This window comes from Pinus tabuliformis, chromosome 7 (assembly GCF_031772625.1).
Source record: "Pinus tabuliformis cultivar Carrire ecotype Pingquan chromosome 7, CPIR1, whole genome shotgun sequence".
Lineage (NCBI taxonomy): Eukaryota > Viridiplantae > Streptophyta > Pinopsida > Pinales > Pinaceae > Pinus > Pinus tabuliformis.
The window spans coordinates 114,663,066-114,678,390 of record NC_142293.1 but is presented as its reverse complement, the minus strand read 5'-3'; the positions used below and the strand labels follow the sequence as shown (position 1 = coordinate 114,678,390).

The 15,325-nt window shown below is 61.2% G+C and overlaps 21 non-coding genes across 21 annotated transcripts; all 21 read left to right on the top strand.

The window, feature by feature from the left end:
* The first annotated feature begins 877 nt into the window (after positions 1 to 877).
* On the top strand, positions 878 to 996 carry LOC149245968 (5S ribosomal RNA). Its single transcript, XR_016268158.1, has one exon. It is a non-coding gene; the product is annotated as a 5S ribosomal RNA (ribosomal RNA).
* A 596-nt stretch (positions 997 to 1,592) lies between these two features.
* On the top strand, positions 1,593 to 1,711 carry LOC149245967 (5S ribosomal RNA). Its single transcript, XR_016268157.1, has one exon. It is a non-coding gene; the product is annotated as a 5S ribosomal RNA (ribosomal RNA).
* Positions 1,712 to 2,307: 596 nt separating this feature from the next.
* On the top strand, positions 2,308 to 2,426 carry LOC149245966 (5S ribosomal RNA). Its single transcript, XR_016268156.1, has one exon. It is a non-coding gene; the product is annotated as a 5S ribosomal RNA (ribosomal RNA).
* A 596-nt stretch (positions 2,427 to 3,022) lies between these two features.
* Positions 3,023 to 3,141, top strand: LOC149245965 (5S ribosomal RNA). Its single transcript, XR_016268154.1, has one exon. It is a non-coding gene; the product is annotated as a 5S ribosomal RNA (ribosomal RNA).
* Positions 3,142 to 3,737: 596 nt separating this feature from the next.
* LOC149245964 (5S ribosomal RNA) lies at positions 3,738 to 3,856 on the top strand. The gene has a single exon (XR_016268153.1). It is a non-coding gene; the product is annotated as a 5S ribosomal RNA (ribosomal RNA).
* Positions 3,857 to 4,452: 596 nt separating this feature from the next.
* LOC149245963 (5S ribosomal RNA) lies at positions 4,453 to 4,571 on the top strand. The gene has a single exon (XR_016268152.1). It is a non-coding gene; the product is annotated as a 5S ribosomal RNA (ribosomal RNA).
* Positions 4,572 to 5,167: 596 nt separating this feature from the next.
* Positions 5,168 to 5,286, top strand: LOC149245962 (5S ribosomal RNA). Its single transcript, XR_016268151.1, has one exon. It is a non-coding gene; the product is annotated as a 5S ribosomal RNA (ribosomal RNA).
* Positions 5,287 to 5,882: 596 nt separating this feature from the next.
* Positions 5,883 to 6,001, top strand: LOC149245961 (5S ribosomal RNA). The gene has a single exon (XR_016268150.1). It is a non-coding gene; the product is annotated as a 5S ribosomal RNA (ribosomal RNA).
* Positions 6,002 to 6,597: 596 nt separating this feature from the next.
* LOC149245960 (5S ribosomal RNA) lies at positions 6,598 to 6,716 on the top strand. Its single transcript, XR_016268149.1, has one exon. It is a non-coding gene; the product is annotated as a 5S ribosomal RNA (ribosomal RNA).
* Positions 6,717 to 7,312: 596 nt separating this feature from the next.
* Positions 7,313 to 7,431, top strand: LOC149245959 (5S ribosomal RNA). Its single transcript, XR_016268148.1, has one exon. It is a non-coding gene; the product is annotated as a 5S ribosomal RNA (ribosomal RNA).
* Positions 7,432 to 8,027: 596 nt separating this feature from the next.
* LOC149245958 (5S ribosomal RNA) lies at positions 8,028 to 8,146 on the top strand. The gene has a single exon (XR_016268147.1). It is a non-coding gene; the product is annotated as a 5S ribosomal RNA (ribosomal RNA).
* Positions 8,147 to 8,742: 596 nt separating this feature from the next.
* On the top strand, positions 8,743 to 8,861 carry LOC149245957 (5S ribosomal RNA). The gene has a single exon (XR_016268146.1). It is a non-coding gene; the product is annotated as a 5S ribosomal RNA (ribosomal RNA).
* Positions 8,862 to 9,457: 596 nt separating this feature from the next.
* On the top strand, positions 9,458 to 9,576 carry LOC149245956 (5S ribosomal RNA). The gene has a single exon (XR_016268145.1). It is a non-coding gene; the product is annotated as a 5S ribosomal RNA (ribosomal RNA).
* Positions 9,577 to 10,172: 596 nt separating this feature from the next.
* LOC149245955 (5S ribosomal RNA) lies at positions 10,173 to 10,291 on the top strand. The gene has a single exon (XR_016268143.1). It is a non-coding gene; the product is annotated as a 5S ribosomal RNA (ribosomal RNA).
* Positions 10,292 to 10,887: 596 nt separating this feature from the next.
* LOC149245954 (5S ribosomal RNA) lies at positions 10,888 to 11,006 on the top strand. Its single transcript, XR_016268142.1, has one exon. It is a non-coding gene; the product is annotated as a 5S ribosomal RNA (ribosomal RNA).
* Positions 11,007 to 11,602: 596 nt separating this feature from the next.
* Positions 11,603 to 11,721, top strand: LOC149245953 (5S ribosomal RNA). The gene has a single exon (XR_016268141.1). It is a non-coding gene; the product is annotated as a 5S ribosomal RNA (ribosomal RNA).
* A 596-nt stretch (positions 11,722 to 12,317) lies between these two features.
* On the top strand, positions 12,318 to 12,436 carry LOC149245952 (5S ribosomal RNA). Its single transcript, XR_016268140.1, has one exon. It is a non-coding gene; the product is annotated as a 5S ribosomal RNA (ribosomal RNA).
* Positions 12,437 to 13,032: 596 nt separating this feature from the next.
* LOC149245951 (5S ribosomal RNA) lies at positions 13,033 to 13,151 on the top strand. Its single transcript, XR_016268139.1, has one exon. It is a non-coding gene; the product is annotated as a 5S ribosomal RNA (ribosomal RNA).
* A 596-nt stretch (positions 13,152 to 13,747) lies between these two features.
* On the top strand, positions 13,748 to 13,866 carry LOC149245950 (5S ribosomal RNA). The gene has a single exon (XR_016268137.1). It is a non-coding gene; the product is annotated as a 5S ribosomal RNA (ribosomal RNA).
* Positions 13,867 to 14,462: 596 nt separating this feature from the next.
* On the top strand, positions 14,463 to 14,581 carry LOC149245949 (5S ribosomal RNA). Its single transcript, XR_016268136.1, has one exon. It is a non-coding gene; the product is annotated as a 5S ribosomal RNA (ribosomal RNA).
* A 596-nt stretch (positions 14,582 to 15,177) lies between these two features.
* LOC149245948 (5S ribosomal RNA) lies at positions 15,178 to 15,296 on the top strand. The gene has a single exon (XR_016268135.1). It is a non-coding gene; the product is annotated as a 5S ribosomal RNA (ribosomal RNA).
* Positions 15,297 to 15,325: the final 29 nt, after the last annotated feature.

Here is a 15,325-nt window from a genome sequence, read left to right as displayed (position 1 = left end):
TATGAGATCCCACATTCATGCTTGGAATATGGCATGGGGCTGAATGGATGAAGAGAGATTTGGCTCAACCATTCTGTTAGAGTCGGTCTGGTCAGTCCTCCGTTAGAGATCAAAACTCTTTATGCATTTCATTTTTAGGTGTCCCGCTCCATTCACTCAGCTGCATTCCGCTAGGGGCATGCCATAATCTGATGGAGAAGGTCATACTAGTCATTTCCCCTCATGTCTGGCTCCTGTTGGCTTATGTCTTTGTGTCAAACAATCAAAAAGTCCACAACAGTCAAGGTCTGATCCTCTGAAGGGGGAGCTACGTGGGGGCTACTTGTATATCGATCTATAATGGGATCCCGCGAACGAAGAGGTCGCTGGAGCATTAGGGGGGCAGGGGGGAGCGTAGCTGAGGGAAACGGCGACTCGCTTTAAGACTGCTCCGAGGGAAATTCGAGAACGGGGTCTTTTCCCTGGTCGGAAGTCAGGGGCGGGATCACAGTGCAACGGCGGCGACGCATTTGCGGCAGTGGGCGACGAATCTAGGACCGTTCGCATCGCCGCTGCGGATATGGCACGAGGAGAGTGGGGTAAGAGGTGTAGATCACATGCACTTCCGTAGGAATTCGAATCCTGGAAGAACCGCGGAAAGGCCGCGCGCGCTCCACGGAGCGTCGTCGGTGGTCGCGGAACTTACGCCTTTTCCTTCTCTCTCTTCTTTACATTTTCGCTCGTCCGTTCTTCCGCTGGCTCCCCGCGGGGCGGGAGGCGCCGCCGAGTCGGGGAAGAGGGCGAGCCCCTGCGCCGAACCGTTTCGGATCGAGGGCCGTGGACGGGCCCCGTGGCTCGGCGGTGTCCCTTGAAGAGGGGGAGGGGGCGAGATCTTTGCGGGTGCGATCATACCAGCGTTAATGCACCGGATCCCATCAGAACTCCGCAGTTAAGCGCGCTTGGGCTAGAGTAGTACTGGGATGGGTGACCTCCCGGGAAGTCCTAGTGTTGCACCCTCCCCCCTCTTTTTGCGCGGCGTTTTGCGACGTGGGGGCTACTTGTATATCGATCTATAATGGGATCCCGCGAACGAAGAGGTCGCTGGAGCATTAGGGGGGCAGGGGGGAGCGTAGCTGAGGGAAACGGCGACTCGCTTTAAGACTGCTCCGAGGGAAATTCGAGAACGGGGTCTTTTCCCTGGTCGGAAGTCAGGGGCGGGATCACAGTGCAACGGCGGCGACGCATTTGCGGCAGTGGGCGACGAATCTAGGACCGTTCGCATCGCCGCTGCGGATATGGCACGAGGAGAGTGGGGTAAGAGGTGTAGATCACATGCACTTCCGTAGGAATTCGAATCCTGGAAGAACCGCGGAAAGGCCGCGCGCGCTCCACGGAGCGTCGTCGGTGGTCGCGGAACTTACGCCTTTTCCTTCTCTCTCTTCTTTACATTTTCGCTCGTCCGTTCTTCCGCTGGCTCCCCGCGGGGCGGGAGGCGCCGCCGAGTCGGGGAAGAGGGCGAGCCCCTGCGCCGAACCGTTTCGGATCGAGGGCCGTGGATGGGGCCCGTGGCTCGGCGGTGTCCCTTGAAGAGGGGGAGGGGGCGAGATCTTTGCGGGTGCGATCATACCAGCGTTAATGCACCGGATCCCATCAGAACTCCGCAGTTAAGCGCGCTTGGGCTAGAGTAGTACTGGGATGGGTGACCTCCCGGGAAGTCCTAGTGTTGCACCCTCCCCCCTCTTTTTGCGCGGCGTTTTGCGACGTGGGGGCTACTTGTATATCGATCTATAATGGGATCCCGCGAACGAAGAGGTCGCTGGAGCATTAGGGGGGCAGGGGGGAGCGTAGCTGAGGGAAACGGCGACTCGCTTTAAGACTGCTCCGAGGGAAATTCGAGAACGGGGTCTTTTCCCTGGTCGGAAGTCAGGGGCGGGATCACAGTGCAACGGCGGCGACGCATTTGCGGCAGTGGGCGACGAATCTAGGACCGTTCGCATCGCCGCTGCGGATATGGCACGAGGAGAGTGGGGTAAGAGGTGTAGATCACATGCACTTCCGTAGGAATTCGAATCCTGGAAGAACCGCGGAAAGGCCGCGCGCGCTCCACGGAGCGTCGTCGGTGGTCGCGGAACTTACGCCTTTTCCTTCTCTCTCTTCTTTACATTTTCGCTCGTCCGTTCTTCCGCTGGCTCCCCGCGGGGCGGGAGGCGCCGCCGAGTCGGGGAAGAGGGCGAGCCCCTGCGCCGAACCGTTTCGGATCGAGGGCCGTGGATGGGCCCCGTGGCTCGGCGGTGTCCCTTGAAGAGGGGGAGGGGGCGAGATCTTTGCGGGTGCGATCATACCAGCGTTAATGCACCGGATCCCATCAGAACTCCGCAGTTAAGCGCGCTTGGGCTAGAGTAGTACTGGGATGGGTGACCTCCCGGGAAGTCCTAGTGTTGCACCCTCCCCCCTCTTTTTGCGCGGCGTTTTGCGACGTGGGGGCTACTTGTATATCGATCTATAATGGGATCCCGCGAACGAAGAGGTCGCTGGAGCATTAGGGGGGCAGGGGGGAGCGTAGCTGAGGGAAACGGCGACTCGCTTTAAGACTGCTCCGAGGGAAATTCGAGAACGGGGTCTTTTCCCTGGTCGGAAGTCAGGGGCGGGATCACAGTGCAACGGCGGCGACGCATTTGCGGCAGTGGGCGACGAATCTAGGACCGTTCGCATCGCCGCTGCGGATATGGCACGAGGAGAGTGGGGTAAGAGGTGTAGATCACATGCACTTCCGTAGGAATTCGAATCCTGGAAGAACCGCGGAAAGGCCGCGCGCGCTCCACGGAGCGTCGTCGGTGGTCGCGGAACTTACGCCTTTTCCTTCTCTCTCTTCTTTACATTTTCGCTCGTCCGTTCTTCCGCTGGCTCCCCGCGGGGCGGGAGGCGCCGCCGAGTCGGGGAAGAGGGCGAGCCCCTGCGCCGAACCGTTTCGGATCGAGGGCCGTGGATGGGGCCCGTGGCTCGGCGGTGTCCCTTGAAGAGGGGGAGGGGGCGAGATCTTTGCGGGTGCGATCATACCAGCGTTAATGCACCGGATCCCATCAGAACTCCGCAGTTAAGCGCGCTTGGGCTAGAGTAGTACTGGGATGGGTGACCTCCCGGGAAGTCCTAGTGTTGCACCCTCCCCCCTCTTTTTGCGCGGCGTTTTGCGACGTGGGGGCTACTTGTATATCGATCTATAATGGGATCCCGCGAACGAAGAGGTCGCTGGAGCATTAGGGGGGCAGGGGGGAGCGTAGCTGAGGGAAACGGCGACTCGCTTTAAGACTGCTCCGAGGGAAATTCGAGAACGGGGTCTTTTCCCTGGTCGGAAGTCAGGGGCGGGATCACAGTGCAACGGCGGCGACGCATTTGCGGCAGTGGGCGACGAATCTAGGACCGTTCGCATCGCCGCTGCGGATATGGCACGAGGAGAGTGGGGTAAGAGGTGTAGATCACATGCACTTCCGTAGGAATTCGAATCCTGGAAGAACCGCGGAAAGGCCGCGCGCGCTCCACGGAGCGTCGTCGGTGGTCGCGGAACTTACGCCTTTTCCTTCTCTCTCTTCTTTACATTTTCGCTCGTCCGTTCTTCCGCTGGCTCCCCGCGGGGCGGGAGGCGCCGCCGAGTCGGGGAAGAGGGCGAGCCCCTGCGCCGAACCGTTTCGGATCGAGGGCCGTGGATGGGCCCCGTGGCTCGGCGGTGTCCCTTGAAGAGGGGGAGGGGGCGAGATCTTTGCGGGTGCGATCATACCAGCGTTAATGCACCGGATCCCATCAGAACTCCGCAGTTAAGCGCGCTTGGGCTAGAGTAGTACTGGGATGGGTGACCTCCCGGGAAGTCCTAGTGTTGCACCCTCCCCCCTCTTTTTGCGCGGCGTTTTGCGACGTGGGGGCTACTTGTATATCGATCTATAATGGGATCCCGCGAACGAAGAGGTCGCTGGAGCATTAGGGGGGCAGGGGGGAGCGTAGCTGAGGGAAACGGCGACTCGCTTTAAGACTGCTCCGAGGGAAATTCGAGAACGGGGTCTTTTCCCTGGTCGGAAGTCAGGGGCGGGATCACAGTGCAACGGCGGCGACGCATTTGCGGCAGTGGGCGACGAATCTAGGACCGTTCGCATCGCCGCTGCGGATATGGCACGAGGAGAGTGGGGTAAGAGGTGTAGATCACATGCACTTCCGTAGGAATTCGAATCCTGGAAGAACCGCGGAAAGGCCGCGCGCGCTCCACGGAGCGTCGTCGGTGGTCGCGGAACTTACGCCTTTTCCTTCTCTCTCTTCTTTACATTTTCGCTCGTCCGTTCTTCCGCTGGCTCCCCGCGGGGCGGGAGGCGCCGCCGAGTCGGGGAAGAGGGCGAGCCCCTGCGCCGAACCGTTTCGGATCGAGGGCCGTGGATGGGCCCCGTGGCTCGGCGGTGTCCCTTGAAGAGGGGGAGGGGGCGAGATCTTTGCGGGTGCGATCATACCAGCGTTAATGCACCGGATCCCATCAGAACTCCGCAGTTAAGCGCGCTTGGGCTAGAGTAGTACTGGGATGGGTGACCTCCCGGGAAGTCCTAGTGTTGCACCCTCCCCCCTCTTTTTGCGCGGCGTTTTGCGACGTGGGGGCTACTTGTATATCGATCTATAATGGGATCCCGCGAACGAAGAGGTCGCTGGAGCATTAGGGGGGCAGGGGGGAGCGTAGCTGAGGGAAACGGCGACTCGCTTTAAGACTGCTCCGAGGGAAATTCGAGAACGGGGTCTTTTCCCTGGTCGGAAGTCAGGGGCGGGATCACAGTGCAACGGCGGCGACGCATTTGCGGCAGTGGGCGACGAATCTAGGACCGTTCGCATCGCCGCTGCGGATATGGCACGAGGAGAGTGGGGTAAGAGGTGTAGATCACATGCACTTCCGTAGGAATTCGAATCCTGGAAGAACCGCGGAAAGGCCGCGCGCGCTCCACGGAGCGTCGTCGGTGGTCGCGGAACTTACGCCTTTTCCTTCTCTCTCTTCTTTACATTTTCGCTCGTCCGTTCTTCCGCTGGCTCCCCGCGGGGCGGGAGGCGCCGCCGAGTCGGGGAAGAGGGCGAGCCCCTGCGCCGAACCGTTTCGGATCGAGGGCCGTGGATGGGGCCCGTGGCTCGGCGGTGTCCCTTGAAGAGGGGGAGGGGGCGAGATCTTTGCGGGTGCGATCATACCAGCGTTAATGCACCGGATCCCATCAGAACTCCGCAGTTAAGCGCGCTTGGGCTAGAGTAGTACTGGGATGGGTGACCTCCCGGGAAGTCCTAGTGTTGCACCCTCCCCCCTCTTTTTGCGCGGCGTTTTGCGACGTGGGGGCTACTTGTATATCGATCTATAATGGGATCCCGCGAACGAAGAGGTCGCTGGAGCATTAGGGGGGCAGGGGGGAGCGTAGCTGAGGGAAACGGCGACTCGCTTTAAGACTGCTCCGAGGGAAATTCGAGAACGGGGTCTTTTCCCTGGTCGGAAGTCAGGGGCGGGATCACAGTGCAACGGCGGCGACGCATTTGCGGCAGTGGGCGACGAATCTAGGACCGTTCGCATCGCCGCTGCGGATATGGCACGAGGAGAGTGGGGTAAGAGGTGTAGATCACATGCACTTCCGTAGGAATTCGAATCCTGGAAGAACCGCGGAAAGGCCGCGCGCGCTCCACGGAGCGTCGTCGGTGGTCGCGGAACTTACGCCTTTTCCTTCTCTCTCTTCTTTACATTTTCGCTCGTCCGTTCTTCCGCTGGCTCCCCGCGGGGCGGGAGGCGCCGCCGAGTCGGGGAAGAGGGCGAGCCCCTGCGCCGAACCGTTTCGGATCGAGGGCCGTGGATGGGCCCCGTGGCTCGGCGGTGTCCCTTGAAGAGGGGGAGGGGGCGAGATCTTTGCGGGTGCGATCATACCAGCGTTAATGCACCGGATCCCATCAGAACTCCGCAGTTAAGCGCGCTTGGGCTAGAGTAGTACTGGGATGGGTGACCTCCCGGGAAGTCCTAGTGTTGCACCCTCCCCCCTCTTTTTGCGCGGCGTTTTGCGACGTGGGGGCTACTTGTATATCGATCTATAATGGGATCCCGCGAACGAAGAGGTCGCTGGAGCATTAGGGGGGCAGGGGGGAGCGTAGCTGAGGGAAACGGCGACTCGCTTTAAGACTGCTCCGAGGGAAATTCGAGAACGGGGTCTTTTCCCTGGTCGGAAGTCAGGGGCGGGATCACAGTGCAACGGCGGCGACGCATTTGCGGCAGTGGGCGACGAATCTAGGACCGTTCGCATCGCCGCTGCGGATATGGCACGAGGAGAGTGGGGTAAGAGGTGTAGATCACATGCACTTCCGTAGGAATTCGAATCCTGGAAGAACCGCGGAAAGGCCGCGCGCGCTCCACGGAGCGTCGTCGGTGGTCGCGGAACTTACGCCTTTTCCTTCTCTCTCTTCTTTACATTTTCGCTCGTCCGTTCTTCCGCTGGCTCCCCGCGGGGCGGGAGGCGCCGCCGAGTCGGGGAAGAGGGCGAGCCCCTGCGCCGAACCGTTTCGGATCGAGGGCCGTGGATGGGCCCCGTGGCTCGGCGGTGTCCCTTGAAGAGGGGGAGGGGGCGAGATCTTTGCGGGTGCGATCATACCAGCGTTAATGCACCGGATCCCATCAGAACTCCGCAGTTAAGCGCGCTTGGGCTAGAGTAGTACTGGGATGGGTGACCTCCCGGGAAGTCCTAGTGTTGCACCCTCCCCCCTCTTTTTGCGCGGCGTTTTGCGACGTGGGGGCTACTTGTATATCGATCTATAATGGGATCCCGCGAACGAAGAGGTCGCTGGAGCATTAGGGGGGCAGGGGGGAGCGTAGCTGAGGGAAACGGCGACTCGCTTTAAGACTGCTCCGAGGGAAATTCGAGAACGGGGTCTTTTCCCTGGTCGGAAGTCAGGGGCGGGATCACAGTGCAACGGCGGCGACGCATTTGCGGCAGTGGGCGACGAATCTAGGACCGTTCGCATCGCCGCTGCGGATATGGCACGAGGAGAGTGGGGTAAGAGGTGTAGATCACATGCACTTCCGTAGGAATTCGAATCCTGGAAGAACCGCGGAAAGGCCGCGCGCGCTCCACGGAGCGTCGTCGGTGGTCGCGGAACTTACGCCTTTTCCTTCTCTCTCTTCTTTACATTTTCGCTCGTCCGTTCTTCCGCTGGCTCCCCGCGGGGCGGGAGGCGCCGCCGAGTCGGGGAAGAGGGCGAGCCCCTGCGCCGAACCGTTTCGGATCGAGGGCCGTGGATGGGGCCCGTGGCTCGGCGGTGTCCCTTGAAGAGGGGGAGGGGGCGAGATCTTTGCGGGTGCGATCATACCAGCGTTAATGCACCGGATCCCATCAGAACTCCGCAGTTAAGCGCGCTTGGGCTAGAGTAGTACTGGGATGGGTGACCTCCCGGGAAGTCCTAGTGTTGCACCCTCCCCCCTCTTTTTGCGCGGCGTTTTGCGACGTGGGGGCTACTTGTATATCGATCTATAATGGGATCCCGCGAACGAAGAGGTCGCTGGAGCATTAGGGGGGCAGGGGGGAGCGTAGCTGAGGGAAACGGCGACTCGCTTTAAGACTGCTCCGAGGGAAATTCGAGAACGGGGTCTTTTCCCTGGTCGGAAGTCAGGGGCGGGATCACAGTGCAACGGCGGCGACGCATTTGCGGCAGTGGGCGACGAATCTAGGACCGTTCGCATCGCCGCTGCGGATATGGCACGAGGAGAGTGGGGTAAGAGGTGTAGATCACATGCACTTCCGTAGGAATTCGAATCCTGGAAGAACCGCGGAAAGGCCGCGCGCGCTCCACGGAGCGTCGTCGGTGGTCGCGGAACTTACGCCTTTTCCTTCTCTCTCTTCTTTACATTTTCGCTCGTCCGTTCTTCCGCTGGCTCCCCGCGGGGCGGGAGGCGCCGCCGAGTCGGGGAAGAGGGCGAGCCCCTGCGCCGAACCGTTTCGGATCGAGGGCCGTGGATGGGCCCCGTGGCTCGGCGGTGTCCCTTGAAGAGGGGGAGGGGGCGAGATCTTTGCGGGTGCGATCATACCAGCGTTAATGCACCGGATCCCATCAGAACTCCGCAGTTAAGCGCGCTTGGGCTAGAGTAGTACTGGGATGGGTGACCTCCCGGGAAGTCCTAGTGTTGCACCCTCCCCCCTCTTTTTGCGCGGCGTTTTGCGACGTGGGGGCTACTTGTATATCGATCTATAATGGGATCCCGCGAACGAAGAGGTCGCTGGAGCATTAGGGGGGCAGGGGGGAGCGTAGCTGAGGGAAACGGCGACTCGCTTTAAGACTGCTCCGAGGGAAATTCGAGAACGGGGTCTTTTCCCTGGTCGGAAGTCAGGGGCGGGATCACAGTGCAACGGCGGCGACGCATTTGCGGCAGTGGGCGACGAATCTAGGACCGTTCGCATCGCCGCTGCGGATATGGCACGAGGAGAGTGGGGTAAGAGGTGTAGATCACATGCACTTCCGTAGGAATTCGAATCCTGGAAGAACCGCGGAAAGGCCGCGCGCGCTCCACGGAGCGTCGTCGGTGGTCGCGGAACTTACGCCTTTTCCTTCTCTCTCTTCTTTACATTTTCGCTCGTCCGTTCTTCCGCTGGCTCCCCGCGGGGCGGGAGGCGCCGCCGAGTCGGGGAAGAGGGCGAGCCCCTGCGCCGAACCGTTTCGGATCGAGGGCCGTGGATGGGCCCCGTGGCTCGGCGGTGTCCCTTGAAGAGGGGGAGGGGGCGAGATCTTTGCGGGTGCGATCATACCAGCGTTAATGCACCGGATCCCATCAGAACTCCGCAGTTAAGCGCGCTTGGGCTAGAGTAGTACTGGGATGGGTGACCTCCCGGGAAGTCCTAGTGTTGCACCCTCCCCCCTCTTTTTGCGCGGCGTTTTGCGACGTGGGGGCTACTTGTATATCGATCTATAATGGGATCCCGCGAACGAAGAGGTCGCTGGAGCATTAGGGGGGCAGGGGGGAGCGTAGCTGAGGGAAACGGCGACTCGCTTTAAGACTGCTCCGAGGGAAATTCGAGAACGGGGTCTTTTCCCTGGTCGGAAGTCAGGGGCGGGATCACAGTGCAACGGCGGCGACGCATTTGCGGCAGTGGGCGACGAATCTAGGACCGTTCGCATCGCCGCTGCGGATATGGCACGAGGAGAGTGGGGTAAGAGGTGTAGATCACATGCACTTCCGTAGGAATTCGAATCCTGGAAGAACCGCGGAAAGGCCGCGCGCGCTCCACGGAGCGTCGTCGGTGGTCGCGGAACTTACGCCTTTTCCTTCTCTCTCTTCTTTACATTTTCGCTCGTCCGTTCTTCCGCTGGCTCCCCGCGGGGCGGGAGGCGCCGCCGAGTCGGGGAAGAGGGCGAGCCCCTGCGCCGAACCGTTTCGGATCGAGGGCCGTGGATGGGGCCCGTGGCTCGGCGGTGTCCCTTGAAGAGGGGGAGGGGGCGAGATCTTTGCGGGTGCGATCATACCAGCGTTAATGCACCGGATCCCATCAGAACTCCGCAGTTAAGCGCGCTTGGGCTAGAGTAGTACTGGGATGGGTGACCTCCCGGGAAGTCCTAGTGTTGCACCCTCCCCCCTCTTTTTGCGCGGCGTTTTGCGACGTGGGGGCTACTTGTATATCGATCTATAATGGGATCCCGCGAACGAAGAGGTCGCTGGAGCATTAGGGGGGCAGGGGGGAGCGTAGCTGAGGGAAACGGCGACTCGCTTTAAGACTGCTCCGAGGGAAATTCGAGAACGGGGTCTTTTCCCTGGTCGGAAGTCAGGGGCGGGATCACAGTGCAACGGCGGCGACGCATTTGCGGCAGTGGGCGACGAATCTAGGACCGTTCGCATCGCCGCTGCGGATATGGCACGAGGAGAGTGGGGTAAGAGGTGTAGATCACATGCACTTCCGTAGGAATTCGAATCCTGGAAGAACCGCGGAAAGGCCGCGCGCGCTCCACGGAGCGTCGTCGGTGGTCGCGGAACTTACGCCTTTTCCTTCTCTCTCTTCTTTACATTTTCGCTCGTCCGTTCTTCCGCTGGCTCCCCGCGGGGCGGGAGGCGCCGCCGAGTCGGGGAAGAGGGCGAGCCCCTGCGCCGAACCGTTTCGGATCGAGGGCCGTGGATGGGCCCCGTGGCTCGGCGGTGTCCCTTGAAGAGGGGGAGGGGGCGAGATCTTTGCGGGTGCGATCATACCAGCGTTAATGCACCGGATCCCATCAGAACTCCGCAGTTAAGCGCGCTTGGGCTAGAGTAGTACTGGGATGGGTGACCTCCCGGGAAGTCCTAGTGTTGCACCCTCCCCCCTCTTTTTGCGCGGCGTTTTGCGACGTGGGGGCTACTTGTATATCGATCTATAATGGGATCCCGCGAACGAAGAGGTCGCTGGAGCATTAGGGGGGCAGGGGGGAGCGTAGCTGAGGGAAACGGCGACTCGCTTTAAGACTGCTCCGAGGGAAATTCGAGAACGGGGTCTTTTCCCTGGTCGGAAGTCAGGGGCGGGATCACAGTGCAACGGCGGCGACGCATTTGCGGCAGTGGGCGACGAATCTAGGACCGTTCGCATCGCCGCTGCGGATATGGCACGAGGAGAGTGGGGTAAGAGGTGTAGATCACATGCACTTCCGTAGGAATTCGAATCCTGGAAGAACCGCGGAAAGGCCGCGCGCGCTCCACGGAGCGTCGTCGGTGGTCGCGGAACTTACGCCTTTTCCTTCTCTCTCTTCTTTACATTTTCGCTCGTCCGTTCTTCCGCTGGCTCCCCGCGGGGCGGGAGGCGCCGCCGAGTCGGGGAAGAGGGCGAGCCCCTGCGCCGAACCGTTTCGGATCGAGGGCCGTGGATGGGCCCCGTGGCTCGGCGGTGTCCCTTGAAGAGGGGGAGGGGGCGAGATCTTTGCGGGTGCGATCATACCAGCGTTAATGCACCGGATCCCATCAGAACTCCGCAGTTAAGCGCGCTTGGGCTAGAGTAGTACTGGGATGGGTGACCTCCCGGGAAGTCCTAGTGTTGCACCCTCCCCCCTCTTTTTGCGCGGCGTTTTGCGACGTGGGGGCTACTTGTATATCGATCTATAATGGGATCCCGCGAACGAAGAGGTCGCTGGAGCATTAGGGGGGCAGGGGGGAGCGTAGCTGAGGGAAACGGCGACTCGCTTTAAGACTGCTCCGAGGGAAATTCGAGAACGGGGTCTTTTCCCTGGTCGGAAGTCAGGGGCGGGATCACAGTGCAACGGCGGCGACGCATTTGCGGCAGTGGGCGACGAATCTAGGACCGTTCGCATCGCCGCTGCGGATATGGCACGAGGAGAGTGGGGTAAGAGGTGTAGATCACATGCACTTCCGTAGGAATTCGAATCCTGGAAGAACCGCGGAAAGGCCGCGCGCGCTCCACGGAGCGTCGTCGGTGGTCGCGGAACTTACGCCTTTTCCTTCTCTCTCTTCTTTACATTTTCGCTCGTCCGTTCTTCCGCTGGCTCCCCGCGGGGCGGGAGGCGCCGCCGAGTCGGGGAAGAGGGCGAGCCCCTGCGCCGAACCGTTTCGGATCGAGGGCCGTGGATGGGCCCCGTGGCTCGGCGGTGTCCCTTGAAGAGGGGGAGGGGGCGAGATCTTTGCGGGTGCGATCATACCAGCGTTAATGCACCGGATCCCATCAGAACTCCGCAGTTAAGCGCGCTTGGGCTAGAGTAGTACTGGGATGGGTGACCTCCCGGGAAGTCCTAGTGTTGCACCCTCCCCCCTCTTTTTGCGCGGCGTTTTGCGACGTGGGGGCTACTTGTATATCGATCTATAATGGGATCCCGCGAACGAAGAGGTCGCTGGAGCATTAGGGGGGCAGGGGGGAGCGTAGCTGAGGGAAACGGCGACTCGCTTTAAGACTGCTCCGAGGGAAATTCGAGAACGGGGTCTTTTCCCTGGTCGGAAGTCAGGGGCGGGATCACAGTGCAACGGCGGCGACGCATTTGCGGCAGTGGGCGACGAATCTAGGACCGTTCGCATCGCCGCTGCGGATATGGCACGAGGAGAGTGGGGTAAGAGGTGTAGATCACATGCACTTCCGTAGGAATTCGAATCCTGGAAGAACCGCGGAAAGGCCGCGCGCGCTCCACGGAGCGTCGTCGGTGGTCGCGGAACTTACGCCTTTTCCTTCTCTCTCTTCTTTACATTTTCGCTCGTCCGTTCTTCCGCTGGCTCCCCGCGGGGCGGGAGGCGCCGCCGAGTCGGGGAAGAGGGCGAGCCCCTGCGCCGAACCGTTTCGGATCGAGGGCCGTGGATGGGCCCCGTGGCTCGGCGGTGTCCCTTGAAGAGGGGGAGGGGGCGAGATCTTTGCGGGTGCGATCATACCAGCGTTAATGCACCGGATCCCATCAGAACTCCGCAGTTAAGCGCGCTTGGGCTAGAGTAGTACTGGGATGGGTGACCTCCCGGGAAGTCCTAGTGTTGCACCCTCCCCCCTCTTTTTGCGCGGCGTTTTGCGACGTGGGGGCTACTTGTATATCGATCTATAATGGGATCCCGCGAACGAAGAGGTCGCTGGAGCATTAGGGGGGCAGGGGGGAGCGTAGCTGAGGGAAACGGCGACTCGCTTTAAGACTGCTCCGAGGGAAATTCGAGAACGGGGTCTTTTCCCTGGTCGGAAGTCAGGGGCGGGATCACAGTGCAACGGCGGCGACGCATTTGCGGCAGTGGGCGACGAATCTAGGACCGTTCGCATCGCCGCTGCGGATATGGCACGAGGAGAGTGGGGTAAGAGGTGTAGATCACATGCACTTCCGTAGGAATTCGAATCCTGGAAGAACCGCGGAAAGGCCGCGCGCGCTCCACGGAGCGTCGTCGGTGGTCGCGGAACTTACGCCTTTTCCTTCTCTCTCTTCTTTACATTTTCGCTCGTCCGTTCTTCCGCTGGCTCCCCGCGGGGCGGGAGGCGCCGCCGAGTCGGGGAAGAGGGCGAGCCCCTGCGCCGAACCGTTTCGGATCGAGGGCCGTGGATGGGCCCCGTGGCTCGGCGGTGTCCCTTGAAGAGGGGGAGGGGGCGAGATCTTTGCGGGTGCGATCATACCAGCGTTAATGCACCGGATCCCATCAGAACTCCGCAGTTAAGCGCGCTTGGGCTAGAGTAGTACTGGGATGGGTGACCTCCCGGGAAGTCCTAGTGTTGCACCCTCCCCCCTCTTTTTGCGCGGCGTTTTGCGACGTGGGGGCTACTTGTATATCGATCTATAATGGGATCCCGCGAACGAAGAGGTCGCTGGAGCATTAGGGGGGCAGGGGGGAGCGTAGCTGAGGGAAACGGCGACTCGCTTTAAGACTGCTCCGAGGGAAATTCGAGAACGGGGTCTTTTCCCTGGTCGGAAGTCAGGGGCGGGATCACAGTGCAACGGCGGCGACGCATTTGCGGCAGTGGGCGACGAATCTAGGACCGTTCGCATCGCCGCTGCGGATATGGCACGAGGAGAGTGGGGTAAGAGGTGTAGATCACATGCACTTCCGTAGGAATTCGAATCCTGGAAGAACCGCGGAAAGGCCGCGCGCGCTCCACGGAGCGTCGTCGGTGGTCGCGGAACTTACGCCTTTTCCTTCTCTCTCTTCTTTACATTTTCGCTCGTCCGTTCTTCCGCTGGCTCCCCGCGGGGCGGGAGGCGCCGCCGAGTCGGGGAAGAGGGCGAGCCCCTGCGCCGAACCGTTTCGGATCGAGGGCCGTGGATGGGCCCCGTGGCTCGGCGGTGTCCCTTGAAGAGGGGGAGGGGGCGAGATCTTTGCGGGTGCGATCATACCAGCGTTAATGCACCGGATCCCATCAGAACTCCGCAGTTAAGCGCGCTTGGGCTAGAGTAGTACTGGGATGGGTGACCTCCCGGGAAGTCCTAGTGTTGCACCCTCCCCCCTCTTTTTGCGCGGCGTTTTGCGACGTGGGGGCTACTTGTATATCGATCTATAATGGGATCCCGCGAACGAAGAGGTCGCTGGAGCATTAGGGGGGCAGGGGGGAGCGTAGCTGAGGGAAACGGCGACTCGCTTTAAGACTGCTCCGAGGGAAATTCGAGAACGGGGTCTTTTCCCTGGTCGGAAGTCAGGGGCGGGATCACAGTGCAACGGCGGCGACGCATTTGCGGCAGTGGGCGACGAATCTAGGACCGTTCGCATCGCCGCTGCGGATATGGCACGAGGAGAGTGGGGTAAGAGGTGTAGATCACATGCACTTCCGTAGGAATTCGAATCCTGGAAGAACCGCGGAAAGGCCGCGCGCGCTCCACGGAGCGTCGTCGGTGGTCGCGGAACTTACGCCTTTTCCTTCTCTCTCTTCTTTACATTTTCGCTCGTCCGTTCTTCCGCTGGCTCCCCGCGGGGCGGGAGGCGCCGCCGAGTCGGGGAAGAGGGCGAGCCCCTGCGCCGAACCGTTTCGGATCGAGGGCCGTGGATGGGCCCCGTGGCTCGGCGGTGTCCCTTGAAGAGGGGGAGGGGGCGAGATCTTTGCGGGTGCGATCATACCAGCGTTAATGCACCGGATCCCATCAGAACTCCGCAGTTAAGCGCGCTTGGGCTAGAGTAGTACTGGGATGGGTGACCTCCCGGGAAGTCCTAGTGTTGCACCCTCCCCCCTCTTTTTGCGCGGCGTTTTGCGACGTGGGGGCTACTTGTATATCGATCTATAATGGGATCCCGCGAACGAAGAGGTCGCTGGAGCATTAGGGGGGCAGGGGGGAGCGTAGCTGAGGGAAACGGCGACTCGCTTTAAGACTGCTCCGAGGGAAATTCGAGAACGGGGTCTTTTCCCTGGTCGGAAGTCAGGGGCGGGATCACAGTGCAACGGCGGCGACGCATTTGCGGCAGTGGGCGACGAATCTAGGACCGTTCGCATCGCCGCTGCGGATATGGCACGAGGAGAGTGGGGTAAGAGGTGTAGATCACATGCACTTCCGTAGGAATTCGAATCCTGGAAGAACCGCGGAAAGGCCGCGCGCGCTCCACGGAGCGTCGTCGGTGGTCGCGGAACTTACGCCTTTTCCTTCTCTCTCTTCTTTACATTTTCGCTCGTCCGTTCTTCCGCTGGCTCCCCGCGGGGCGGGAGGCGCCGCCGAGTCGGGGAAGAGGGCGAGCCCCTGCGCCGAACCGTTTCGGATCGAGGGCCGTGGATGGGCCCCGTGGCTCGGCGGTGTCCCTTGAAGAGGGGGAGGGGGCGAGATCTTTGCGGGTGCGATCATACCAGCGTTAATGCACCGGATCCCATCAGAACTCCGCAGTTAAGCGCGCTTGGGCTAGAGTAGTACTGGGATGGGTGACCTCCCGGGAAGTCCTAGTGTTGCACCCTCCCCCCTCTTTTTGCGCGGCGTTTTGCGA